Below are 27608 nucleotides of genomic sequence, written 5' to 3' on the forward strand. Positions count from 1 at the left end.
ATAAAAGCGGGTGTGGTGGTATCGAAGGGCGGAATGGGGGGTGCGGGTGGACGCGGTCCACGGGGGCCGCGAAGCGTGGGGGGGGGGACGGACGGCCCGTTTGGTCGCTCGCTCGCGGGGTGGTGTATGGGGCCGGTCCAGTGGACTGCGGGGTGTTTGATTCGGATGGATTCATTGTGGCTTCGCTTCGCAGCTGGGGCGGTGGAATATGTTCCTGTTTTTGCTCGCTCTCGTTTGGTAAACTTTTTATTTCTTTGCTTTTTTTTGGAAGGAAATGAGGCCGACTCCAGCGCGCGACCGCGACCCCATCCTGTCCGGGTGCGTCCGTTTGGAATACATAAGCTAAACGTAGGCAGATGCCTCATTGGAATCAAAAGATATGTTTCAAAACAAACACAATAAGAAATTCGCTTCTTGCTAGTCACAAAGACAAATCCACTACAATGCCTTAGCCTGCATCATAAAAATTACGGGTGCCCCATGGCGTTCTTTCTTTGCTGAGATCCTCTTCGTCGGCTCGTACTTGTTGCCTCATTTTTTTAAGGACCACATTCATAAGTTAGTACAAGATTCTTGTAAGAGCACATCGTGTCTGTTTTCTACAAGGATCAAGTAGCATGAATACACATTTTTGATTACTAACCTCAAGCAGATCAAGACCATTGGCGTAGAGATAGTTTGGACAAGTTTTAGTGGGAGTACTCATGCGAGTTTGGGAACTTGCATACTCTTGGCCATACATCATTGTTCAGAGTGCCCGGGAACATAGCATTCAAAAACCAAGATAGTCCATCTACATTTCATACCTAATACTAATGGCCATCGATAAGACAAGTAACATGTGACAAGGTGTGTGGCACCAAGGACCTCAGGGGGGCCATACCATATAGTATGGATCTGCGAATAAATTAGATGTGTCACGAATAGACCAAGGAAGGGAATTGTGCAGAATCAACCATCGTTAGGTGCAATAATGTTAACAAAACCAGTTGGAAATTTTAGTTGCTCGATAAAATCCACTCGAAACTAAGCACCATAAGCCCTGACCAAGCTTCAAATTTTCAAAATTGCCTCGGGAATATTGTAAAAATATAGGTCCACATTCTCCAAATTCAGAGGCATGCATACTCTCTAATTTTCTTGGTTTTGTTTATTAAATGTTTTGTATAACATGACAGTGAAGTACACAGTGAAAGAAAATACAAGACTCCAGACCAAAAGAAAGAGAGTGTAAACATCAACATAAAACTAAAGAGTATAGACATTGTGAACCAAATTGGACAATATATCGATGTCCTATTGGTAAGGTACCGCATTACAACTAAGAATATGTATCTCTTTGGAGAACACATACGACATTATTGTAAATCAAACCAAAATCATGGTAGAAAAAAGTGAGTGAACTATGAATATTAGTTGCACAACTTTTATCATTCATGGTGTATGGCCAATACCTCTGCATCACACTACATAAGCTTACCTTCCTATTATCGTTGGCATATAGATTTAGGTAGATATCGCCAATGCAGTTGCAATATATGGTGCATCCAACAACAATGTGTACAAAAACTTCTAGTAAACAATGATCTATCCAGCATCAATATATGACTGGATTGAGAATTAAAAAATAATAAGACGGAGAAAAAAGAGCAATCAAGGGGGATTTACATCAAATGCGAACAAATAAAGAACATTTTGTGCTCACTTTTCAAGTTATCACATATCCCCTCAACCGCATTATATGGGTATCATTTGTGCCAACCAAAGTGAGAAAATAAAAGAGCACACTATAGTTTGAGAGGACAAAATCAGTATATTTGCGCAAGCTAATTGGGACAGAATAATGCAGCTATAGTTTGATTGTAGTAGGAACTCCTCTCTAAAAGGACAAGTATGGCACTTGAGCACTCTATATAGGGTGATGAACAGACTTGAAAGTCCTAGAACATTCATCAATAAACATGGTTAAAGATGTAGTTGGTGTGGGCACGTGATGAGCTTGTGGAATCAAAGTAGACACGGTAACGAATGTCATTGCATCCATATGTTTTCTCTTGATTCAATGTTTTATAGAAGAAATAAGAGAGAATATAGGTGAGGGAATAAGGGAAAGTGTTGTGTAACACAACATTCTTGGTTGGATGAGGTTCTATTCACTTAAATTATGCACTATTTGCTGGTCCGTTCGCCCGCAATGGACTGGAATGTTCACAATTTCAACAAAATTTATGAAAAATTGGTAATTTTGGTTGGTGCCTAGATATTTGTAATGTTGAAATGCTAGGTCAAACTCATCAACCAATTTTAAATTAATCCCAGTTTTGTTGACTCATCAAATTTTGGTAGGTTGAATTTCAGAAGAATGATAACTAGGTGATGCTAGCAGGACCACCTAAGGCAATGAGGTTCCTATATGTATGACTTGCCAAACCAACTGAGCAGATACCTTTATTTGTTGATGATCATGAATAAGAAGAATCATAACTGGTGTGATATGAGCATGACCAATCTAAGGACTTGTGCATCACTCCCTTTTCGACCATAATTATGATTAGAGTAAAATACACCCTAGATCCTAAATTTATTCATGGTGTGTCAACTAGGTCCTAAATGTTTAAGAATGCATGTGTGAATCCTAATTGTTTTTAAATACCCCCATTCATTAGTTACTTAAAATGTTATTACAATCCTTCGTTACAGCATACACCACGAAGGGTGGAAAACTATTACGAAGAACACCATCCGATCTAGTATCAAAACTATACTTCACAATATCATGCGCCATCCCATTGGCCAGGTGGTTAATTTTAAAAACTTTAAAATTCTGAAGCAACCTGGAAATGGTTAGAGCCTCCTTATTCAAATCAACAAGAGGGGCCAGTCAAGTTTTTCACTTGCAAGGAAGAAAGCAATAAAAGCACAACTAGTCCAACATAGAGACCGTCCAGGCAAGCCCGAATCTCGGCTGCATTCACACTGCAATTCCGCCCAATGAAATCCCATGGAGATGATGACATCATCGGAGAAAATCCTAGCAACAAACCCATGCTCGCGGCGCCAATGCTCTCCACAAAATTGACATCAAGGTTGATCCTGATGTAATCGGGCGGGGGAGGTTGCCAAACCATGGTCAAATAACGGAGCAGTGGTGAACTTTAAACCATATGCCTTTCCCTTCCCTTTGTTGTTTGAATCCACCTCAACATCAAAAAGATTGGACGAGAAGGATGATCAATAATTACCCACAAAAATTGCAGAGCAACAACAGATTCCCGACCCTTCCCAAAATCAAGTCATTTCACAAGGGCCAAGCTATCTAAAAAATAAATAAAGTTTGCTTATAGTGCTACAAACTTACTTGATCCAACCAAACAAGCAACCAATCCAACTTGATAATTTGAAAACCTCTTCCCTGGGAAATCGCAAACGTCCCTCAATGCCACACACAGCGCACGAGCTTTAGGACAAGTCATTGGAGCATGAAAAGTGCTTTCATCTTCCACACCACAAATATAGCTGATGACCCACGGTATATGGGTTCACGATAGTCTTCGAGGGTAGTATTTTACCCAAATTCATTGATTCCACACAAGGGGAGCCAAAGAATATTTACAAGCCTTAGCAACTGAGTCATCAATTCGACCACACCTAAGAAGTTGTTTCTCTGCAACAAAATATTAGTAGCACAATAATATGATAGTTTCGATAGCAGTGGTAGTAGTAGCAGTTGGAACAACAGTAGTAGTAGTAGTAGTAGTAGTAGTAGTAGTAGTAGTAGTAATGACTTAGCAAAGGCAATATGAGCAATGCATAAGCATGGAGTAGCGATGGATATTTGGATGGAATTCATCATGTAACAGTCAGAACCTAGAGCGATACACAAGCTCCAATTCATCAATCACATGTAGGCATGTATTATGTGTATAGTCATACGTGCTTATAATAAGAACTTGTAAAATATCTTTTGTCCTACCCTCCCGTGGCAGCGGGTTCCTAATGGAAATTTAAGGGTAATTAAGGTGCTCCTTGTAATAGAGCACCGGAACAAAGCTTTAACATTAAGTGAATACATGAACTCCTCAAATTATAATCATCCCGTCCCGGGAGAGTATCCCAATTATTGTCACCTTGGGGTCTACGGATAAAACAAACATGTGCATTTTAACTTGCAGATAGGATTAAGAACTCAAATATTCATGAAAACATAATAGGTCCAGATCTGAAATCATGGTACTTGGGCCCTAGTGATAAGAATTGAGCATAACAAAGTCATAGCAACATTAATCTCAGAACATAGAGGACACTAGGGATCAAGCCCTAACAAATTGACTCGATTACATGACGAATCCAATCCATCTCCATCTACCTCCAATATGCCTACAATAAAATTACTCACTTCCGGTAGTGAGCATCATGAGGTTGTCGATGAAGAAGAGTTGTTGATGACGAGGGCGGCGAATAGCACCCTCCGGAGCCCTGAACGGACTCCAGACTAGGTCTCCCGATGAAGAACAGGAGGTGATGGCGGTTTCGTATTGTAAAACCAATGAAAAGTTCTTCTTTTATTTTTTTTCTAGGGAAGACGAGGATTAGGTCAGACGGAGGTCGGTAGGCCCCAAGGCACCAGGATGCGGGCCCCTGCCTTGTGAGCAGCTAGTGGGCCCCTCTAGTAGATGTTTGCACCAGTATTTTTCATATATTAATAAAAAAATATCCATCAAGTTTCGTCCAATTTCGATAACTTTTATTTTTGCACAATAAACAACACCAAAGTAGTTTTGCTGAAAACGGCGTCAATGTGGGTTAGTTCCATTCAAATCATGCAATTTAGAGTTCAAAACAAGAGCAAAAGTGGTTGGAAAAATAGATACGCTGGAGACGTATCAATAGCACATACCTAAAACAGTTTGGTGGTGTTTAATTCTATTAGTCTAAACTACCAAACTATTAGTTGCAGCGCATCAAGCGAAAAAATGATCTTGTGGGGGACATTGGCCTTCCAAATAATATCCCAAAGCCTCATATCCCCATTTGGTGTGATGCTAGACCGCCACTGTTGGGTAACGTAGCATGCAATTTCAAAAAAACCGTATGCTCACGCAAGATCTATCTAGGAGATGCATAGCAACGAGGGGGGAGAGTGTGTCTACGTACCCTCATAGACCGTAAGAGGAAGCGTTTCATGCTACCTCTTGAGCTTGCCTTGGTTTTTCCCTTGAAGAAGAAAAGGTGATGCAGCAAAGTAGAGTAAGTATTTCCCTCAGTTTGAGAACCAAGGTATCAATCCAGTAGGAGATAACGCACAAATCACCGAATACCTGCACAAACAATCAACAAACTTGCACCCAACGCGACAAAGGGGTTGTCAATCCCTTCACGGTTACTTGCAAAAGTGAGATCTAATAGAGATAGATAAACAGTAAAGTAAATATTTTTGGTATTTTGGTTTATAGATCGGAAAGTAAAAGATTGCAAAATAAAGGAACGGTGACAGAAATTGGCAAGTTGACGGGAAACTAATATGATGTAAAATAGACCTGGGGGCCATAGGTTTCACTAGTGGCTTCTCTCAAGATAGCAAATATTATGGTGGGTGAACAAATTACTGTTGGGGAACGTAGCATGCAATTTCAAAAAAAATCCTACGCTCACGCAAGATCTATCTAGGAGATGCATAGCAACGAGAGGGGGAGAGTGTGTCCACGTACCCTCGTAGACCAAAAGCGGAAGCGTTAGGTTAACGCGGTTGATGTAGTCGAACGTCTTCACGATCAAACCGATCTAGTACCGAATGTATGGCACCTCCGAGTTCAGCACACGTTCAGCTCGATGATGTCCCTTGAACTCTTGATCCAGCAGAGGGCGAGGGAGAGTTTCGTCAGCACGATGGCGTGATGACGGTGATGGTGATGTGATCTGCGCAGGGCTTCGCCTAAGCACTACGACGCTATGACGGGAGGTGTAAACTGTGGAGGGGGGCACCGCACACGGCTAAGAGAACAATTGATGTGCCTTTGGGGTGCCCCTCGCCCCCGTATATAAAGGAGGGGAGGAAGAGGCCGACGGCCAGGAGGGGCACGCCATGGGGGGCAGTCTGATACGTCTCCAACGTATCTATAATTTTTGATTGTTCCATGCTATTATATAATCTGTTTTGGATGTTTAATAGGCATTTATATGCTATTTTATATTAGTTTTGGGACTAACCTATTAACCGAGAGCCCAGTGTCAGTTTATATTTTTTTTTTGCCTATTTTAGAGTTTTGTAGAAAAGAAATACCAAACGCAATGCAAACGGAATGAAACTTTCGTGATGATCTTTCTTGGACCGAAAGGAAACCAGAAGACCTAGAGATGAAGTCGGAGACACAACGAGGCGGCCAAGAGGCAGGATGGCGCGCCCAGGGGGGTAGGGCGCGCCCCTACCTCGTGGGCCTCTCGTAGCTCCCCTGACCTAGTTCCTTCGCCTATATATACTCTTATACCCCGAAAACAACCACTAGAGCCATGAAACCACTTTTCCACCGCCGCAACCTTCTGTACCCGTGAGATCTCATCTAGGGGCCTTTTTTGGCATCCTGCCGGAGGGGGATTCGGTCACGGAGGGCTTCTTCATCAACACCATTGCCTCTCCGATGATGCATGAGTAGTTTACTACAGACCTACAGGTCCATAGCAAGTAGCTAGATGGCTTCTTCTATCTCTCTGATTCTCAATACCATGTTCTCCTGGATGTTCTTGGAGATCTATTTGATGTAATACTCTTTTGCGGTGTGTTTGCCGAGATCCAATTAACTGTGGATTTATGATCAGATTATCTATGAATATTATTTCATTTTTCTCTGAATTCTTATATGCATGATTTGATACCTTTGCAAGTCTCTTCAAAATATCGGTTTAGTTTGGCCTACTAGATTGATCTTTCTTGCAATGGGAGAAGTGCTTAGCTTTGGGTTCACTCTTACGGTGTCCTTTCCCAGTGATAGTAGGGGCAACAAGGCACGTATTGTATTGTTGCCATCGAGGATAAAAAGATGGGGTTTTCATCATATTGCTTGAGTTAATTCCTCTACATCATGTCATCTTACTTAATGTGTTACTCTGTTCTTCATGAACTTAATACTCTAGATGCAGGCAGGAGTCGGTTGATGTGTGGAGTAATAGTAGTAGATGCAAAATCGTTTTGGCCTACTTGACACGGACGTGATTCCTATGTTCATGATCATTGCCTTAGATGTCGTCATAACTATGCGCTTTTCTATCAATTGCTCGGCAGTAATTTGTTCACCCACAATAATATTTGCTATCTTGAGAGAAGCCACTAGTGAAACCTATGGCCCCCGGGTCTCTTTTCCATATTATTGAATCTCGTTTACATCTTTCTAGTTTCCGATCTACTATTTTTTTCCGTTCTATAAACAAAAAATACCAAAAATATTTACTTTACCGTTTATCTATCTCTATCAGATCTCACTTTTGCAAGTGACTGTGAAGGGATTAACAACCCCTTTATCGCGTTGGGTGCAAGTTGTTGATTGTTTGTGCAGGTATTCGGTGACTTGTGCGTTGTCTCCTACTGGATTGATACCTTGGTTCTCAAATCTGAGGGAAATACTTGCGCTACTTTGCTGCATCACCCTTTCCTCTTCAAGGGAAAACCAACGCAAGCTCAAGAGGTAGCAAGAAGGATTTCAGGCGCCGTTGCCGGGGAGATCTACGTCAAGTCAAGCCATACTAAGTACCCATCATAAACTCTTATCCCTTGCATTATATTATTCGCCATTTGCCTCTCGATTTCCTCTCCCCCACTTCTAAAACGATTTTCGAAAACCTTTGCCTTTTTCTTCGCCCCTCCTCCTTTCGTCTCTTTTCGTTTGCTTCTTGTGTGCTCGTTTGTTAGGTTGGTTTGTTGCCACTATGTCTGAAACTGGGGAGGTTATTATCAAAAATCTTGAAGAAGCACTTGAATCTTGTTCTTTGAATCATGAAACTAAAACTCCTCCTAATTACAAAACAAAAATCTTTCGTGTGGGGGACGATAATATTATTGGAAAATGTGTTATCCAAGAATTCTTTGACTGCATAGGATCCATGCCTATTAATAAAAAGTCTATTCTTCCTGAGACCAACTGCTATGCAGATGCCATTGTTATGCTTGTTCGGAAATTAGAAATAAAATTTGTGCATATTCATCCTACTTTGCAAAAGGTGTTTTATGAACTCCCCAATATTAATCATCCAATAGCTAAAAAGATTGCCACCATTATCCTTATGCGTGAATTTGATTTTATAATACAAGAAGCTAGGGATATTTTTTGTTTCTATAAAAAGGATGTTGAACACCCTCCAATTATAGATATTATCTATGATAAAGAAACCATGCGTAGTTTGGAAGCTAGATATTATTAATCTTAAAGTGAAAATCTTAGGAAGAGAGTTCCTTATCCTTCAAATCTCTCAATCTTTGTACCTTGAGGATTTTGAGGAGTTTGACTGGATTACTAGAGGAATTTATGTGGGATTTAATAGGGATTGGTTGAATAAAATGATGAAGGAACCCGTTAGAAATGAACTACACATTTTATATGATGATATATACGGTGATGATCCCGACTATGGGTTTATGAATGTTAAAATTACCAACCAAGTCCTTTCCATGATTTAAGTTCATCATCTAAAAGGGAAATAAGGAAAGGATAGATTTTCTAAGACGAGTTTTGGAGGATTTGATGAGAAAAGAATTGCATACCAAAGATGACAATACTTAGATCTATTCGCGTTTTTATGCCTAGCTAAGGGCATTAAACGATAATGCTTGTTGGGAGGCAACCCAATTTTATTTTTGTTCTTTGCTTTTTGTTCCTGTTTAGAAATAAATAATTCATCTAGCCTCTGGTTAGATTTGGTTTTAAGTTTTAATTAGAGTTTGTGCCAAATAGAACCTTTAGGATAGCTTATGGTGATAATTGTGTTGATCATGCTAAAAATCAGAAACTTCTGCGCTTAGTAAATTAGTTTTGAAAATTCACAGAAACGTGATTTTGATCTGATTCTTTTTGCTCTGGATTGGTACACAAAGTGTTCAGGTTTTCCTAATTTGGTAGGATTATTAGAGTTACAGATTACTACAGATTGTTCTGTATTTGACAGATTTTGTTTTTCGTGTGTTGTTTGCTTATTTTGATGAATCAATGGGTAGTATCGGGGGGTATGAACCATGGAGAAGTTGGAATACAGTAGATATTACACCAATATAAATAAATAATGAGTTTGCAACAGTACCTTAAAGTGGTGATTTATTTTATACTAACGAAGCTCATGAGATTTTCTGTCGAGTTTTGTGTTGTGAAGTTTTCAAGTTTTGGGTAAGTATTTGATGGACTATGGAATAAGGAGTGGCAAGAGCCTAATCTTAGGGATGCCCAAGGCACCCCAAGATAAAATTTAAGGGCAACCAAAATCCTAAGCTTGGGGATGCCCCGGAAGGCATCCCCTCTTTCATCTTTGTCTATCGGTAACTTTACTCGAGGCTATGTTTTTATTCACTACATGATATGTGTTTTTCTTGGAGCGTCTTGTATGATTTGAGTCTTTGATTTTTAGTTTCCCACAATCATACTTGCTGTACACAACTTTTGTGAGAGACGCATGAATCATTATTTACTAGAATACTCCATGTGCTTCACTTATATCTTTTGAGCTAGGCAGTATTGCTCTAGTGCTTCACTTATATCTTTTTAGAGCATGACGATGGCTTTATTTTCTAGAAACTATTGATCTTTCATGATTCACTTATATTATTTTGAGAGTGTTTTAGAACAGCATGGTAATTTGCCTTGGTTATAAAACTAGTCCTAATATGATGGGCATCCAAGAGGGATATAATAAAAACTTTCATATAAAGTTCATTGATACTATGAGAAGTTTGATTCTTGATGATTGTTTCGAGATATGAAGATGGTGATATTAGAGTCATGCTAATGGAGTAATTGTGAATTTGAGAAATACTTGTGTTGAGGTTTGTGAGTCCCGTAGCATGCATGTATGGTAACCGTTGTGTAACAAATTTGGAGCATGAGGTATTCATTGATTGTATTCCTTATGAGTGGCGGTCGGGGACGAGCGGTGGTCTTTTCCTACAATCTATCCCCCTGGGAGCATGCGCGTAGTACTTCGTTCAATGACTAATAGATTTTTGCAATAAGTATGTGAGTTCTTTTTGACTAATATTGAGTCCATGAATTATACACACTCTCACCCTTGCACCATTGCTAGCCTCTCTTGTATCGCGCAACTTTCGCCGGTACCATACACCCACCATATACCTTCCTCAAAACAACCACCATACCTACCTATTATGGCATTTCCATAGCCATTCCTAGATATATTGCCATGCAACTTGCCACCGTTCCGTTTATTATGACACGCTTCATCATTGTCATATTGCTTTGCATGATCATGTAGTTGACATCGTATTTGTGGCAAAGCCACCTTTCAAAATTCTTTCATATATGTCACTCTTGATTCATTGCACATCCCGGTACACCGCCGGAGGCATTCACATAGAGTCATATTTTGTTCTAAGCATTGAGTTATAATTTTTCGAGTTGTAAGTAAATAGAAGTGTGATGATCATCATTATTAGAGCATTGTCAGATGTGAGGAAATAAAAAAAGAGAGGCCAAAGAATGCAAAAAAAGAGGCCAAAGAAGCCAAATAAAAAAAGAGAGAAAAAGAGAGAAGGGACAATGTTACTATCCTTTTTTCCACAGTTGTGCTTCAAAGTAGCACCATGATCTTCATGATAGAGAGTCTCTTATTTTGTCACTTTCATATACTAGTGGGAATTTTTCATTCTAGAACTTGGCTTGTATATTCCAACGATGAGCTTTCTCAAATGTCCTAGGTCTTCATGAGCAAGCAAGTTAGATGCACACCCACTTAGTTTCTTTTTGAGCTTTCATACACTTATAGCTCTAGTGCATTCGTTGCATGGCAATCCCTACTCACTCACATTGATATCTATTGATGGGCATCTCCATAGCCCGTTGATACGCCTAGTTGATGTGCGACCATCTCCCTCTTTTTGTCTTCTCCACAACCACCATTCTATTCCACCCATAGTGCTATGTACATGGCTCACGCTCATGTATTGCGTGAAAGTTGAAAAGGTTTGAAAATACTAAGTATGAAACAATTGCTTGGCTTGTCATCGGGGTTGTGCATGATTTTGATTATTTTGTGTGACGGAGACGGAGCATAGCCAAACTATATGATTTTGTAGGGATAAGCTTTCTTTGGCCATGTTATTTTGAGACGACATAATTGCCTTGTTAGTATGCTTGAAGTGTTATTGTTTCTATGTCAATATTAAACTTTTTTTTGAATCTTTCGAATCTGAACATTCATGCCAAAATAAAGAAAATTACATTGATAAATATGTTAGGTAGCATTCCACATAAAAAATTCTATTTTTATCATTTACCTACTTAAGGACGAGCAGGAATTAAGCTTGGGGATGTTTGATACGTCTCCAAGGTATCTATAATTTTTTATTGTTCCATGCTATTATATTACCTGTTTTGGATGTTTAATAGGCATTTATATGCTCTTTTATATTATTTTTGGGACTAACCTATTAACCGAGAGCCTAGTGCCAGTTTCTGTTTTTCCTATTTTAGAGTTTCACATAAAAGGAATACCAAATGGACTCCAAACGAAATGAAACTTTCGCGATGATCTTTCTTGGACCGAAACAAAACCAGAAGACTTGGAGATGAAGTCGGAGACGCAACGAGGCGACCATGAGGCAGGAGGGTGCGCCCCCTACCTCGTGGGCCCCTCGTAGCTCCCCTGACCTAGTTCCTTTGCATATATATACTCTTATACCCTAAAAACATCCACGAGAGCCACGAAACCACTTTTCCACCGCCACAACCTTCTGTACCTGTGAGATATCATCTAGGGGACTTTTACGGCGTCCTACTGGAGGGGGATTCGATCACGGAGGGCTTCTTCATCACCACCATTGCCTCTCCGATGATGCGTGTGTAGTTTACCACAGACCTACGGGTCCATAGCCAGTAGCTACATGGCTTCTTCTCTATCTTTGATTCTCAATACCATGTTCTCCTCGATGTTCTTGGAGATCTATTCGATGTAATACTCTTTTGCAGTGTATTTGCTGAGATCTGATGAATTGTCAATTATCTATGAATATTATTTGGTTCTTCTCTGAATCCTTATATGCATGATTTGATATCTTTGCAAGTCTCTTCGAATTATCGGTTTAGTTTGGCCTACTAGATTGATCTTTCTTGCAATGGGAAAAGTTCTTAGCTTTGGGTTCAATCTTGTGGTGTCCTTTCCCAGTGATAGTAGGGGCAGCAAGGCACGTATTGTATTGTTGCCATCGAGTATAAAAAGATGGGGTTTTCATCATATTGCTTGAGTTAATTCCTCTACATCATGTTCATCTTACTTAATGCGTTACTCTGTTCTTCATGAACTTAATACTCTAGATGCCGGCATGAGTCGTTCAATGTGGAGTAAGAGTAGTAGATGGAGAATCATTTCGGTCTACTTGACATGGACATGATGCCTATGTTCATGATCATTCCCTTATATGTCGTCATAACTATGCCCTTTTCTATCAATTTCTCGACAGTACTTTGTTCACCCACCGTAATATTTGCTATATTGAGAGAAGCCACGAGTGAAACCTATGCCCCAGGTCTCCTTTCCATATTACTGAATCTCGTTTACATCTTGCTAGCGATCTACTATTTTGCAATCTTTTACTTTCCGTTCTATAAACCAAAAATACCAAAAATATTTACTTTACTGTTTATCTATCTCTATCAGATCTCACTTTTGCAAGTGATCGTGAAGGGATTGACAACCCCTTTATCGCGTTGGGTGCAAGTTGTTGATTGTTTGTGCAGGTATTCGGTGACTTGTGCGTTGTCTCCTACTGGATTGATACCTTGGTTCTCAAAACTGGGGGAAATACTTATGCTACTTTGCTGCATCACCCTTTCCTCTTCAAGGGAAAACCAACTCAAGCTCAAGAGGTAACAAAGTCCTACTAGGACTCCACTCCTAGTAGGATTCGCCCCCCTTTTTTTTATTTCTTCCATCGGAGGGAAAAGGAAGGAGAGGGAGAGGGAGAGGGAAAGGGGGGCACCACCCCCTCCCCTAGTCCAATTCGGACTGCCTTGGGGGGCACCCATTGCGGCCCTCCTCTCTCTCCACTAAGGCCCATGTAGGCCCAATACTTCCCCGGGGGGTTCCGGTAACCCCTCGGTACTCCGGTAAAATACCTGAACCGCTCGAAACCATTCCGATGTCTGAATACTACCTTCCAATATATGAATCTTTACCTCTCGACCATTTCGAGACTCCTCATCATGCTTGTGATCTCATCCGGGGCTCCGAACAAAACTTCAGTCACCAAAACACATAACTCATAATATAAATCGTCATCAAACATTAAGTGTGCGGACCCTACGGGTTCGAGAACTATGTAGACATGATCGAGATACATCTCCAATCAATAACCAATAGCGGAACCTGGATGCTCATATTGGTTCCTACATATTCTATGAAGATCTTTATCGGTCAAACCGCATAACAACATACGTTGTTCCCTTTGTCATCGGTAGGTTACTTGCCCGAGATTCGATCGTCGGGATCTTCATAACTAGTTCAATATTGTTGCCGGCAAGTATCTTTACTCGTTCTATAATGCATCATTCTGTAACTAACTCATTAGTCACATTGCTTGCAAGGCTTATAGTGATGTGCATTACCGAGAGGGCCCAGAGATACCTCTTGAGCTTGCGTTGGTTTTCCCTTGAAGAGGAAAGGGTGATGCAGCAAAGTAGCGAAAGTATTTCCCTCAGTTTTGAGAACCAAGGTATCAATCCAGTAGGAGCCCACGCACAAGTCACCGAATACCTGCACAAACAATCAAGAACTTGTAACCAACGTGATAAAGGGGTTGTTAATCCCTTCACGGTCACTCGCAAAAGTGAGATGTAATAGAGATAATAAAGTAAATATTTTTGGTATTTTGTTGTATAGATTGGAAAGTAAAGATTGCAAAATAGTAAACGAGATTCAACAATATGGAAAAGAGATGCAATATAATGGAAAAGAGACCCGGGGGCCATAGGTTTCACTAGTGGCTTCTCTCGAGATAGCATGTATTACGGTGGGTGAACAAATTACTGCCGAGCAATTGATAGAAAAGCGCACAATTATGAAGACATCTAAGGCAATGATCATGAACATAGGCATCACCACTACAAAAAAAATACACTTCCGTGATGATACATGTTTGTCACAGTAGGTCACGTTTTCTGTCATGCATGTACATCCATGACGATTTTATGACAGAATCAAGATAGTCATACCTGTGTTGTCGTAGAAGTGTTCCATGACATTACCAAAATTATCATCACGGAAGTGTCCACTTCCATGATGATAAATCGCGCGTCACAGAAGTGCTTTCATCAAGGGTGACCGACACGTGGCATCCACTGTAACGGAACACCGTTAAGCTATCGGGTCCTATTTTGGATCCGATAAGCCGTTAACAGACCCGACCAATGGGGATTTTCCACGTGTAAAATCATCATTGGCTGGAGGAAACACGTGTTAGGTCACCGTTGGGACAAATGTCATCCACTCATTGGACAGAAGGCGCCTATGATACGTCGACACATGGCACAGACCAACAGAGGCCCATTAATGTGAAAAGGCCAGCCCGTTTGACTTGGTCAAAAGGTGGCGGGCCCGGCCCATGGAAAGCCTGTTAACGGCTTGTTCGCATATAGCCCATTTATAGCCTGCTAACCTAGGGCCCGTTAAGACCTATCCGAATTAGGCCCAGTAGCGTCATATGGGCCATCCAATATGATTCTAGCCCGTTTTAACTTCTGGCCCATGTATGGCCCATGACGTCTTTCGGCCCATATGAGGCCCTTTGTAACTCTTGGCCCATTAATGGCCCGTGGTGAAACTGGCCCGTAATGAACAGTGTATCACTTTATACCCATTAACGGCCCGTGGTGAAACTGGCCCGTAATGAACAGTGTATCACTTTATACCCATTAACGGCCCGTTATTCCGCTGGGTCGTTTCCAGCCCATATTATCTTTCGGCCTTCTCAGGGCCCATTTATCTTGGGCTCATTTCCAGCATTCGTTTACTTACGGCCCGTTACTGTCATTTTCTGCTTGTGGGCCAAATTCAGCCCGAGGTTACAGTCGGCCCGTTTGTGGCCCGTTAATACGTTGGGCCATTTTCATAGCGTCATCAAATACGGCCAATTAACAATGCCCCATTATGGTCGGTGAGGGAGTCCTAGATTAGGGGGTCCTCGGACAGCCGGACTATATGCTTATGCCGGACTGTTGGACTATGAAGATACAAGATTGAAGACTTCGTCCCGTGTCCGGGTGGGACTCTCCTTTGCATGGAAGGCAAGCTTGGCAATTCGGATATGTAGATTCCCTTCTCTGTAACCGACTCTGTGTAACCCTAGCCCCCTCCCGTGTCTATATAAACCAGAGGGTTTAGTCTGTAGGACAACAACAATCATAATCATAGGCTAGCTTCTAGGGTTTAGCCTCTACGATCTCGTGGTAGATCAACTCTTGTAATACTCATATCATCAAGATCAATCAAGCAAGAAGTAGGGTATTACCTCCATAGAGAGGGCCCAAACCTGGGTAAACATCGTGTCCCCCGCCTCCTGTTACCATTAGCCTTAGACGCACAGTTCGGGACCCCCTACCCGAGATCCATCGGTTTTGACACCGACATTGGTGCTTTCATTGAGAGTTCCAATGTGCCTTAACCATAAGGCTTGATGACTCCTTCAATCGTCCACAACAATGAGGTCCATGGGTGAGGTTTTCCTCCCGGGACGAATCTTCGTACTCGGTGGCTTCGCACTGTGGGCCAATTCGCTTGGCCATCTTGAGCAGATCGATAGCTGTGCCCTTGGCCATCAGGTCAGGTTTGGGAGCCTGAATTACACGGCCGATATCCACGGAGACTTAATCTTCGACGGATTCGAGCCCGTGATAGGTGCGCCCTACAGTCACGATGAGCATGACCTAGATCTGCCATCGGACGATGTTCAGGAGATCACACCTGCAGCTGCCCCGACTTTAGATCCAGAGCAGATCGTGCCATCTGAGGACGGGTGGATGGACCCCGCCATGGAGGCCGCACACTCAGCGGCGATAGAGCTGAACATAGATCTCACTTCCAAGGAGGTCTGTGTCATCAGACCCTCGGACTCGTCTCCAGCCATAGGCTCCGAACCGCGTGCATCCGTGCCCATCGTACCTAACCGGGCACCAATCATGGAGTTTAGCTCTGCGGATATCTTTCAGCACTCGCCCCTGGGCGATGTGCTAAACTCACTAAAATCTCTCTCCTTGTCAGGAGACTCTTGGCCGAACTGTGTCCGGCTCGAGTGGGAAGCGGACGACGAAGGAATTCGTTACCCACCCACCACCCACTTAATAGCCATTGTCGATGAATTAACCGACATGCTTGATTTCGACTCTGAAGACATCAACGGTATGGACGACGATGCCGGAGAAGAACAGGAACCACCGCCCACAGGGCGCTGGACTGCCACCTCATCATATGATATTGTTGGGGAACGTAGCAGAAATTCAAAGGAATTTTCCTACGAATCAGCAAGATCTATCTATGGAGAGACCAGCAACGAGTAGAAAGAGAGTGCATCTACATACCCTTGTAGATCGCTAAGCGGAAGCGTTCAAGTGAACGGGGTTGATGGAGTCGTACTCGTCGTGATTCAAATCACCGATGATCAAGTGCCGAACGGACGGCACCTCCGCGTTCAACACACGTACAGCTCGACGATGTCTCCCACGCCTTGATCCAGCAAGGAGAGAGGGAGAGGTTGAGGAAGACTCCATCCAGCAGCAGCACAACGGCGTGGTGGTGATGGAGGAGCGTGGCAATCCTGCAGGGCTTCGCCAAGCACCTACGGGAGAGGAGGAGGTGTCACGGGAGGGAGGGAGGCGCCAAAGGCTCAGGTATGGATGCCCTCCCTTCCATCCACTATATATAGGGGCAGGGGAGAGGGGGGAGGCGCAGCCTTGCCCCCTACTCCAAGAAAGGGGTGCGGCCAAGAGGGGGGGAGGAGTCCATCCTCCCCAAGGCACCTCGGAGGTGCCTTCCCCCTCGAGGACTCTTCCCTCTAGGGTTCCCTAGGCGCATGGGCCTCTTGGGGCTGGTGCCCTTGGCCCATGTAGGCCAAGGCGCACCCCCTACAGCCCATGTGGCCCCCCGGGGCAGGTGGCCCCACCCGGTGGGCCCCCGGGACCCTTCCGGTGGTCCCGGTACAATACCGATGACCTCGAAACTTGTCCCGATGGCCGAAACAGGACTTCCTATATATAAATCTTTACCTCCGGACCATTCCGGAACTCCTCGTGACGTTCGGGATCTCATCCGGGACTCCGAACAACATTCGGTAACCACATACAAGCTTCCTTTATAACCCTAGCGTCATCGAACCTTAAGTGTGTAGACCCTACGGGTTCGGGAGACATGCAGACATGACCGAGACGTTCTCCTGTCAATAACCAATAGCGGGATCTGGATACCCATGTTGGCTCCCACATGTTCCACGATGATCTCATCGGATGAACCACGATGTCAAGGACTCAATCGATCCCGTATACAATTCCCTTTGTCTATCGGTATGTTACTTGCCCGAGATTCGATCGTCGGTATCCAATACCTTGTTCAATCTCGTTACCGGAAAGTCACTTTAATCGTTCCGTAACACATCATCCCGTGATCAACTCCTTGGTCACATTGCGCATATGATGATGTCCTACCGAGTGGGCCCAGAGATACCTCTCCGTTTACACGGAGTGACAAATCCCAGTCTCGATCCGCATAAAACAATAGATACTTTCGGAGATACCTGTAGTGCACCTTTATAGTCACCCAGTTACGTTGTGACGTTTGATACACCCAAAGCACTCCTACGGTATCCAGGAGTTACACGATCTCATGGTCAAAGGAAGAGATACTTGACATTGGCAAAGCTCTAGCAAATGAACTACACGATCTTTTGTGCTAGTCTTAGGATTGGGTCTTGTCCATCACATCATTCTCCTAATGATGTGATCCCGTTATCAACGACATCCAATGTCCATAGCCAGGAAACCATGACTATCTGTTGATCACAACGAGCTAGTCAACTAGAGGCTCACTAGGGACATATTGTGGTCTATGTATTCACACGTGTATTACGATTTTCGGATAATACAATTATAGCATGAATAAAAGACAATTATCATGAACAAGGAAATATAATAATAATACTTTTATTATTGCCTCTAGGGCATATTTCCAACAGTCTCCCACTTGCACTAGAGTCAATAATCTAGTTCACATCGCCATGTGATTAACACTCACAGGTCACATCGCCATGTGACTAATACCCAAGAGTTTACTAGAGTCAGTAGTCTAGTTCACATCACTATGTGATTAACACTCAATGAGTTTTATGTTTGATCATGTTGCTTGTGAGAGAGGTTTTAGTCAACGGGTCTGAACCTTTCAGATCCGTGTGTGTTTTACAAATCTCTATGTCATCTCCTAGATGCAGCTACCACGCTCTATTTGGAGCTATTCCAAATAACTGTTCTACTTGGAGCTATTCTAAATTGTTGCTCCATTATATGTATCCGGTATCTCTACTCAGAGCTATCCGGATAGGTGTCAAGCTTGCATCGACGTAACCCTTTACGACGAACTCTTTTACCACCTCCATAATCGAGAAAAATTCCTCAGTCCACTAGTTACTAAGGATAACTTTGACCGCTGTCCTGTCAGCCATTCTTGGATCACTCTTGTACCCCTTGACTGACTCATGGCAAGGCACACTTCAGGTGCGGTACACAGCATAGCATACTGAAGAGCCTACGTCTTAAGCATAGGGGACGACCTTCGTCCTTTCTCTCTATTCTGCCGTGGTCGAGCTTTAAGTCTTAACTTCGTACCTTACAACTCAGGCAAGAACTCCTTCTTTGACTGGTCCATCTTGAACACCTTCAAGATCATGTCAAGGTATGTGCTCATTTGAAAGTATTATTAAGCATTTTGATCTATCCTTATAGATCTTGATGCTCAATGTTCAAGTAGCTTAATCCAGGTTTTCTATTGAAAAACACCTTTCAAATAACCCTATATGCTTTCTAGAAATTCTACGTCATTTCTGATCAACAATATGTCAACAACATATACTCATCAGAAATTCTATAGTGCTCCCACTCACTTCTTTGGAAATACAAGTTTCTCATAAACTTTGTATAAATCCAAAATCTTTGATCATCTCATCAAAGTGTACATTCCAACTCCGAGATGCTTACTCCAGTCCTTAGAAGGATCGCTGGAGCTAGCATACCTTTTAGCATCCTTAGGATCGACAAAACTTTTCTGATTGTATTGCATACAACCTTTCCTTACGAAAACTGGTAAGGAAACTTGTCTTGACATCCATCTGCCAGATTTCATAAATGCAGCTAATGCTAACATGATTCCGACGGACTTTAAGCATCGCTACGAATGAGAAAATCTCATCGTAGTCAACTCCTTGAACTTGTGAAAAACTCTTCGCCACAAGTCGAGCTTTACAGACGGTGACATTACCGTCCACGTCCGTCTTCTTCTTAAAGGATCCATTTATCTCAATGGATTGCCGATCATCGGGCAAGTCCATCAAAGTCCATGCTTTGTTCTGATATATGGATACTATCTCGGATTTTATGGCTTCTAACCATTTGTCGGAATTCGGGCCCACCATCGCTTCTCCATAGCTCGTAGGTTCATTGTTGTCTAGCAACATGACCTTCAAGACAGGATCACCTTACCACTCCGAAGTAGTACGTGTCCTTGTCGTCCTACGAGGTTTGGTAGTGACTTGATCCGAAGTTTCATGATCAATATCATAAGCTTCCACTTCAATTGGTGTAGGTGCCACAGGAACAACTTCCTGTGCCCTGCCACACACTAGTTGAAGAGACGGTTCAATAACCTCATCAAGTCTCCACCATCCTCCCACTCAACTCTTTCGAGAGAAACCTTTCCTCGAGAAAGGACCCGATTCAAGAAACAATCCATATTGCTTTCGGATCTGAATTAGGAGGTATACCCAACTGTTTTGGGTTTCCTATGAAGATGCATTTTATCCGCTTTGGGTTCGAGCTTATCAACCTGAAACTTTTTCATATAAGCGTCGCAGCCCCAAACTTTTAAGAAACGACAACTTAGGTTTCTATAAACCATAATTCATACGGTGTCATCTCATCGGAATTACGTGGTGCCCTATTTAAAGTGAATGTGGTTGTCTCTAATGCCTAACCCATGAACGATAGTGGTAATTCGATAAGAGACATCATGGTACGCACCATATCCAATACGGTGCAACTATGATGTTCGGACACACCATCACACTATGGTGTTCCAGGCGGTATTAATTGCAAAACAATTTCCACAATGTCTTAATTGTGTGCCAAAACTCGTAACTCAGATATTCATCTCTATGATCATATCATAGACATTTTATCCTCTTGTCACAATGATCTTCTACTTCACTCTGAAATTACTTGAACCATTCAATAATTCAGACTTGTGTTTCATCAAGTAAATATTCTCAACATCTACTCGAATCATCTGTGAAGTAAGAACATAACGATATTCACTGCATGCCTCAGCACTCATTGGACTGCACACATCAAAATGTGTTACTTCCTACAAGTTGCTATCTTGTTCCATCTTATTGAAACCGAGGCTTTTCAGTCATCTTGCCTATGTGGTATGATTTGCATATCTCAAGTGATTCAAAATCAAGTGAGTCCGAACGGTCCATTTGCATGGAGTTTCTTCATGCATATACACCAATAGACATGGTTCGCATGTCTCACACTTTTCAAAAACGAGTGAGTCCAAAGATCCATCAACATGGAGCTTCTTCATGCGTTTTATACCAATATGACTTACATGGCAGTGCCACAAGCAAATGGTACTATCATTACTATCTTATATCTTTTGGCATGAAAATGTGTATCACTACGATCAAGATTCAATAAACCATTCCTATAGGTGCAAGAGCACTTATTCAGGTTTAATACTAATCTTGATGGTAGAGGGAGCGTGCGATGTTAGATCACATCAAACTTGGAAACACTTCCAACATATATTGTCAGCTCACCTTTAGCTAGTCTCCATTTCATTCCGTAGCTTTTATTTCGAGTTACTAACACTTAGCAACCGAACCGGTATCTAATACCCTGGTGCTACTAGGAGTACTAGTAAAGTACACATTAACGTAATGTATATCCAATATACTTCTATCGACCTTGCCAGCCTTCTCATCTACCAAGTATCTAGGGTAATTCTGCTCCAGTGGTTGTTCCCTTTATTATGGAAGCACTTAGTCTCGGGTTTGGGTTCAACCTCGGGTTTCTTCATTGGTGCAGCAGCTGATTTGCCGTTTCATGAAGTATCCCTTCTTTCCCTTGCCCTTCTTGAAACTAGTGGTTTCATCAACCATCAACAATTGATGCTCCTTCTTGATTTCTACTTTCGCGATGTCAAACAACGCAAATACCTCAAGGATCATCATCTCTATCCTTGATATGTTATAGTTCATCACGAAGCTCTAGCAGCTTGGTGGTAATGACTTCGGAGAAACTATCACTATTTCATCTGGAAGATCAACTCCCACTTGATTCAAGTGATTGTTGTACTCAGACAATCTGAGCACAAGCTCAACAATTGAGCTTCTCTCCTTAGTTTGCAGGCTAAGAAAATCGTCGAAGGTCTTATACCTCTTGACGTGGGCACGAGCCTGAAATCCTAATTTCAGTCCTCGAAACATCTCATATGTTCCGCGACATTTCGAAAACGTCTTTGGTGCCTATACTCTAAACCATTTAACTGAACTATCACGTAGTTATCAAAACGTGTATGTCCGATGTTCGCAACATCGACAAACGACGTTGGGGTTCAGCACACTGAGCGGTGCATTAAGGACATAAGCTTTCTACTGATCGCATAATCGCTACTATCAACTTTCAACTATAATTTTCTCTAGGAACATATCTAAACAGTAGAACTATAGCGCGAGCTACGACATAATTTGCAAAAGGTCTTTTGACTATGTTCAGGATAATTAAGTTTATCTTATGAACTCCCACTTAGATAGACATCCCTCTGGTCATCTAAGTGATTACATGATCCGAGTCAACTAGGCCGTGTCCGATCATCACGTGAGACGGACTAGTCATCATCGGTGAACATCTTCATGTTGATCGTATCTACTATACGACTCATGCTCGACCTTTCGGTCTCCGTGTTCCGAGGCCATGTCTGTACATGCTAGGCTCGTCAAGTTAACCCTAAGTGTTTTCGCTGTGTAAAACTGTCTTACACCCATTGTATGTGAACGTAAGAATCCATCACACCCGATCATCACGTGGTGCTTAGAAGCGACGAACTGTAGCAACGGTGCACAGTTAGGGGAGAACACTTCTTGAAATTTTGTAAGGGATCATCTTATTTACTACCGTCGTCCTAAGTAAACAAGATGCATAAACATAATAAACATCACATGCAATTATATAGTTGTGACATGATATGGCCAATATCATATAGCTCCATTGATCTCCATCTTCGGGGCTCCATGATCATCTTGTCACCGGCATGACACCATGATCTCCATCATCATGATCTCCATCATCGTGTCTTCATGAAGTTGTCACGCCAACGACTACTTCTACTTCTATGGCTAACGCGTTTAGCAATAAAGTAAAGTAAGTTACATGGCGTTCTTCAATGACACGCAGGTCATACAAAAAATAAAGACAACTCCTATGGCTCCTGCCGGTTGTCATACTTATCGACATGCAAGTCGTGAATCCTATTACAAGAACATGATCAATCTCATACATCACATATCATTCATCACATTCTTCTTGGCCATATCACATCACATAGCATACCCTGCAAAAACAAGTTAGACGTCCTCTAATTGTTGTTTGCATGTTTTACGTGGCTGCTATGGGTTTCTAGCAAGAACGTTTCTTACCTACGCAAGACCACAACGTGATATGCCAATTGCTATTTACCCTTCATAAGGACCCTTTTCATCGAATCCGTTCCGACTAAAGTGGGAGAGACTGGCACCCGCTAGCCACCTTATGCACCAAGTGCATGTCAATCGGTGGAACCTGTCTCACGTAAGAGTACGTGTAAGGTCGGTCCGGGCCGCTTCATCCCACAATACCGTCGAAACAAGATTGGACTAGTAACGGTAAGCATATTGAACAACATCAACGCCCACAACTACTTTGTGTTCTACTCGTGCAAAGAATCTACGCAATAGACCTAGCTCATGATGCCACTGTTGGGGAACCTAGCAGAAATTCAAAGGAATTTTCCTACGAATCACCAAGATCTATCTATGGAGAGACCAGCAACGAGTAGAAAGAGAGTGCATCTACATACCCTTGTAGATCGCTAAGCGGAAGCGTTCAAGTGAACAGGGTTGATGGAGTCGTACTCGTCGTGATTCAAATCACCGATGATCAAGTGCCGAACGGACGGCACCTCCGCGTTCAACACACGTACAGCTCGACGATGTCTCCCACGCCTTGATCCAGCAAGGAGAGAGGGAGAGGTTGAGGAAGACTCCATCCAGCAGCAGCACAATGGCGTGGTGGTGATGGAGGAGCGTGGCAATCCTGCAGGGCTTCGCCAAGCACCTACGGGAGAGGAGGAGGTGTCACGGGAGGGAGGGAGGCGCCAAAGGCTCAGGTATGGATGCCCTCCCTTCCCTCCACTATATATAGGGGCAGGGGAGAGGGGGGAGGCGCAGCCTTGCCCCCTACTCCAAGAAAGGGGTGCGTCCAAGAGGGGGGGAGGAGTCCATCCTCCCCAAGGCACCTCGGAGGTGCCTTCCCCCTCGAGGACTCTTCCCTCTAGGGTTCCCTAGGCGCATGGGCCTCTTGGGGCTGGTGCCCTTGGCCCATGTAGGCCAAGGCGCACCCCCTACAGCCCATGTGGCCCCCCGGGGCAGGCGGCCCCACCCGGTGGGCCCCCGGGACCCTTCCGGTGGTCCCGGTACAATACCGATGACCCCGAAACTTGTCCCGATGGCCGAAACAGGACTTCCTATATATAAATCTTTACCTCCGGACCATTCCGGAACTCCTCGTGACGTCCGGGATCTCATCCGGGACTCCGAACAACATTTGGTAACCACATACAAGCTTCCTTTATAACCCTAGCGTCATCGAACCTTAAGTGTGTAGACCCTACGGGTTCGAGAGACATGCAGACATGACCGAGACGTTCTCCTGTCAATAACCAACAGCGGGATCTGGATACCCATGTTGGCTCCCACATGTTCCACGATGATCTCATCGGATGAACCACGATGTCAAGGACTCAATCGATCCCATATACAATTCCCTTTGTCTATCGGTATGTTACTTGCCCGAGATTCGATCGTCGGTATCCAATACCTTGTTCAATCTCGTTACCGGCAAGTCACTTTACTCGTTCCGTAACACATCATCCCGTGATCAACTCCTTGGTCACATTGCGCATATGATGATGTCCTACCGAGTGGGCCCAGAGATACCTCTCCGTTTACACGGAGTGACAAATCCCAGTCTCGATCCGCATAAAACAATAGATACTTTCGGAGATACCTGTAGTGCACCTTTATAGTCACCCAGTTACGTTGTGACGTTTGATACACCCAAAGCACTCCTACGGTATCCAGGAGTTACACGATCTCATGGTCAAAGGAAGAGATACTTGACATTGGCAAAGCTCTAGCAAATGAACTACACGATCTTTTGTGCTAGTCTTAGGATTGGGTCTTGTCCATCACATCATTCTCCTAATGATGTGATCCCGTTATCAACGACATCCAATGTCCATAGCCAGGAAACCATGACTATCTGTTGATCACAACGAGCTAGTCAACTAGAGGCTCACTAGGGACATATTGTGGTCTATGTATTCACACGTGTATTACGATTTCCGGATAATACAATTATAGCATGAATAAAAGACAATTATCATGAACAAGTAAATATAATAACAATACTTTTATTATTGCCTCTAGGGCATATTTCCAACAGATATATATATGGTGGGCATAGCCAAAGAAGACAATGGCGAGGGTCAAAAAGGATGCAACAGAGGGTGATCCTATTGAGAAGCAACCAAAGCGCCGACGTCAACAACGCCGCTCTAAATCCCGCCATAGCAAAAACAACGATACCGACACAAGAGACAACAACACTCCGAATGATGCCAAAGACGAAAACAATCCCGACCAGCCAAGCTTCGAGCAGGCCGGATGGGAGGACGGGCAAGCTAGCCCTGATGAACAGGCAATGGATGAAGACTCGGAGGATGCCAATTACATGCCCCTCTCTGAAGACGAGGTGAGCCTCCATGACAAAGAATTCATCATGCCTGAGGATCCCGTCGAGCAGGAGCGCTTCAAGCGCTGGCTTATAGCCACTGCAAAGAGCCTGAAGAAAAAATAGCAGCAGCTTCAAGCTAATCAAGATCTGCTCACTAACAGATGGACTGAGGTCCTGGCAGCTGAGGAATACGGACTTGACCGCCCAACTAAAAGTTACCCGAGGCGCAGGTTGTTACCTCAATTCGAGGATGAGGCACTAGAGCCTATACTACCAGCGCAGGATGCGACTGACCGGCCACCTCGTGGCCGAGATAAAGCGGCGTACCAGCCCGAACACCAGCCCACACCCCGTCGCCAAACAATTAAAAACACGAAGGCCCGGGGCTACACACATGACCTACGAGACGAATTGGGAAACAAAGCAGGACAGTCAAGATCGATCTATGGATCACGGGGGCGTGCCCCAACACGTGACGATGAGCGCCACGCCGGATATACTAAAAACTAATCCGACCGGGCTGACTACAGCAGACCAGACTCATCTAAACTGCGTCGTGATATAGCCCGGCATAGAGGCGCTGCACACCCCCTATGCTTCACTGACGAAGTAATGGAGCATGAATTCCCAGAATGGTTTAAACCCGTAAACATCGAACCATATGATGGGACAACAGACCCCGCGATATGGATTGAAGATTTCCTTCTCCATATTCACATGGCCCACGGCGACGATCTACACACCATCAAGTACCTCCCACTAAAACTAAAGGGACCAGCTCAACATTGGCTGAATAGCTTGCCGACAAACTCCATTGGCAGTTGAGAGAACCTGGAAGACGCATTCCTCGACAACTTCCAGGGCACTTATGTGCAACCACCGGATGCTGACAACTTAAGTCACATCACCCAACAGCCTGGAGAGTCAGCCAAGAAATTCTGGACCCGGTTCTTAACTAAAAAGAACCAAATTGTCGACTGTCCGGATGCCGAAGCCCTAGCGGCCTTTAAGCATAACATCCGTGACGAATGGCTTGCCCGACACCTTAGACAAGAGAAGCCAAAATCCATGGCAGCCCTCACCACACTCATGACCCGCTTTTGTGCGGCGAGGACAGCTGGTTGGCTCGTAGCAACAACACCTCAAGCAAACCTGTGACTTCTGAACCAAGAAATAACAACAGCAAGCCCCCACGCAGCAAACACAAGCGGCGGAATAATGGCGACAACACCGAAGACACAGCCATCAATGCCGGATTTAGTGGCTCCAAGTCCGGTCAATGGAAGAGGCCATTTAAAAGAAACAGTCCGGGCACGTCTAGTCTGGACCGTATACTCAACCGTCCATGCCAAATTCAACACACCCCAGGAACACCAGCTAATCATACCAATAGAGAATGCTAGGTCTTCAAATAAGCCGGCATGTCAGGTGCCGAAAACAAGGAGAAGGAGTCGTAAAGTGAGGACGATGACGAGGAGCCCAGGCCACCAAACACTAGAGAGCAGAAGAAGTTTCCTCCGCAAATTAAAACGGTAAATATGATAAACACCACCATATTCCCAAGCGGGAGTGGAGGCGCACACTTAGGGATGACGACGCAACGGAGCCAGTCGCCCCAAAATACAACCCATGGTCATCCGGCCAGATCACCTTCGACTACAAGGATCGTCCGGCCAATACCCGTCAGGGCAACTCAACCGCATTAGTCCTTGACCCAATAATTGACGGATTCCACCTCACACGAGTCCTTATGGACGGAGGCAGCAGTCTAAACCTGCTTTATCAGGATACAGTGAGCAGGATGGGTATCGATACGTCAAAGATCAAACCCACTAAAACCACCTTTAAAGGTGTGATACCAGGCGTGGAGGCCCACTGTACAGGCTCTGTCACTCTGGAAGTAGTCTTCGGACACCCGGATAACTACCGTAACGAAGAGTTAACCTTTGATATCATCCCTTTTTGCAGCAGCTATCATGCACTGCTCGAACGAACCGCGTTCGCTCAATTCAACGCGGTGCCACATTATGCTTATCTTAAGTTCAAAATGCCCGGTCCACGCGGCATCATAACAGTTAATGGCAAAGCCAACCC

General features: G+C 43.6%; 1 protein-coding gene across 1 annotated transcript in view; it reads right to left on the reverse strand.

The window, feature by feature from the left end:
- The window catches only part of LOC119350800 (ATP synthase subunit beta, mitochondrial-like), an 86918-nt gene that overhangs the window by 3599 nt on the left and 55711 nt on the right, over positions 1-27608 (reverse strand). The gene's annotated exons all lie outside the window — the stretch shown is intronic.

This window comes from Triticum dicoccoides, chromosome 1B, assembly GCF_002162155.2.
Source record: "Triticum dicoccoides isolate Atlit2015 ecotype Zavitan chromosome 1B, WEW_v2.0, whole genome shotgun sequence".
NCBI lineage: Eukaryota > Viridiplantae > Streptophyta > Magnoliopsida > Poales > Poaceae > Triticum > Triticum dicoccoides.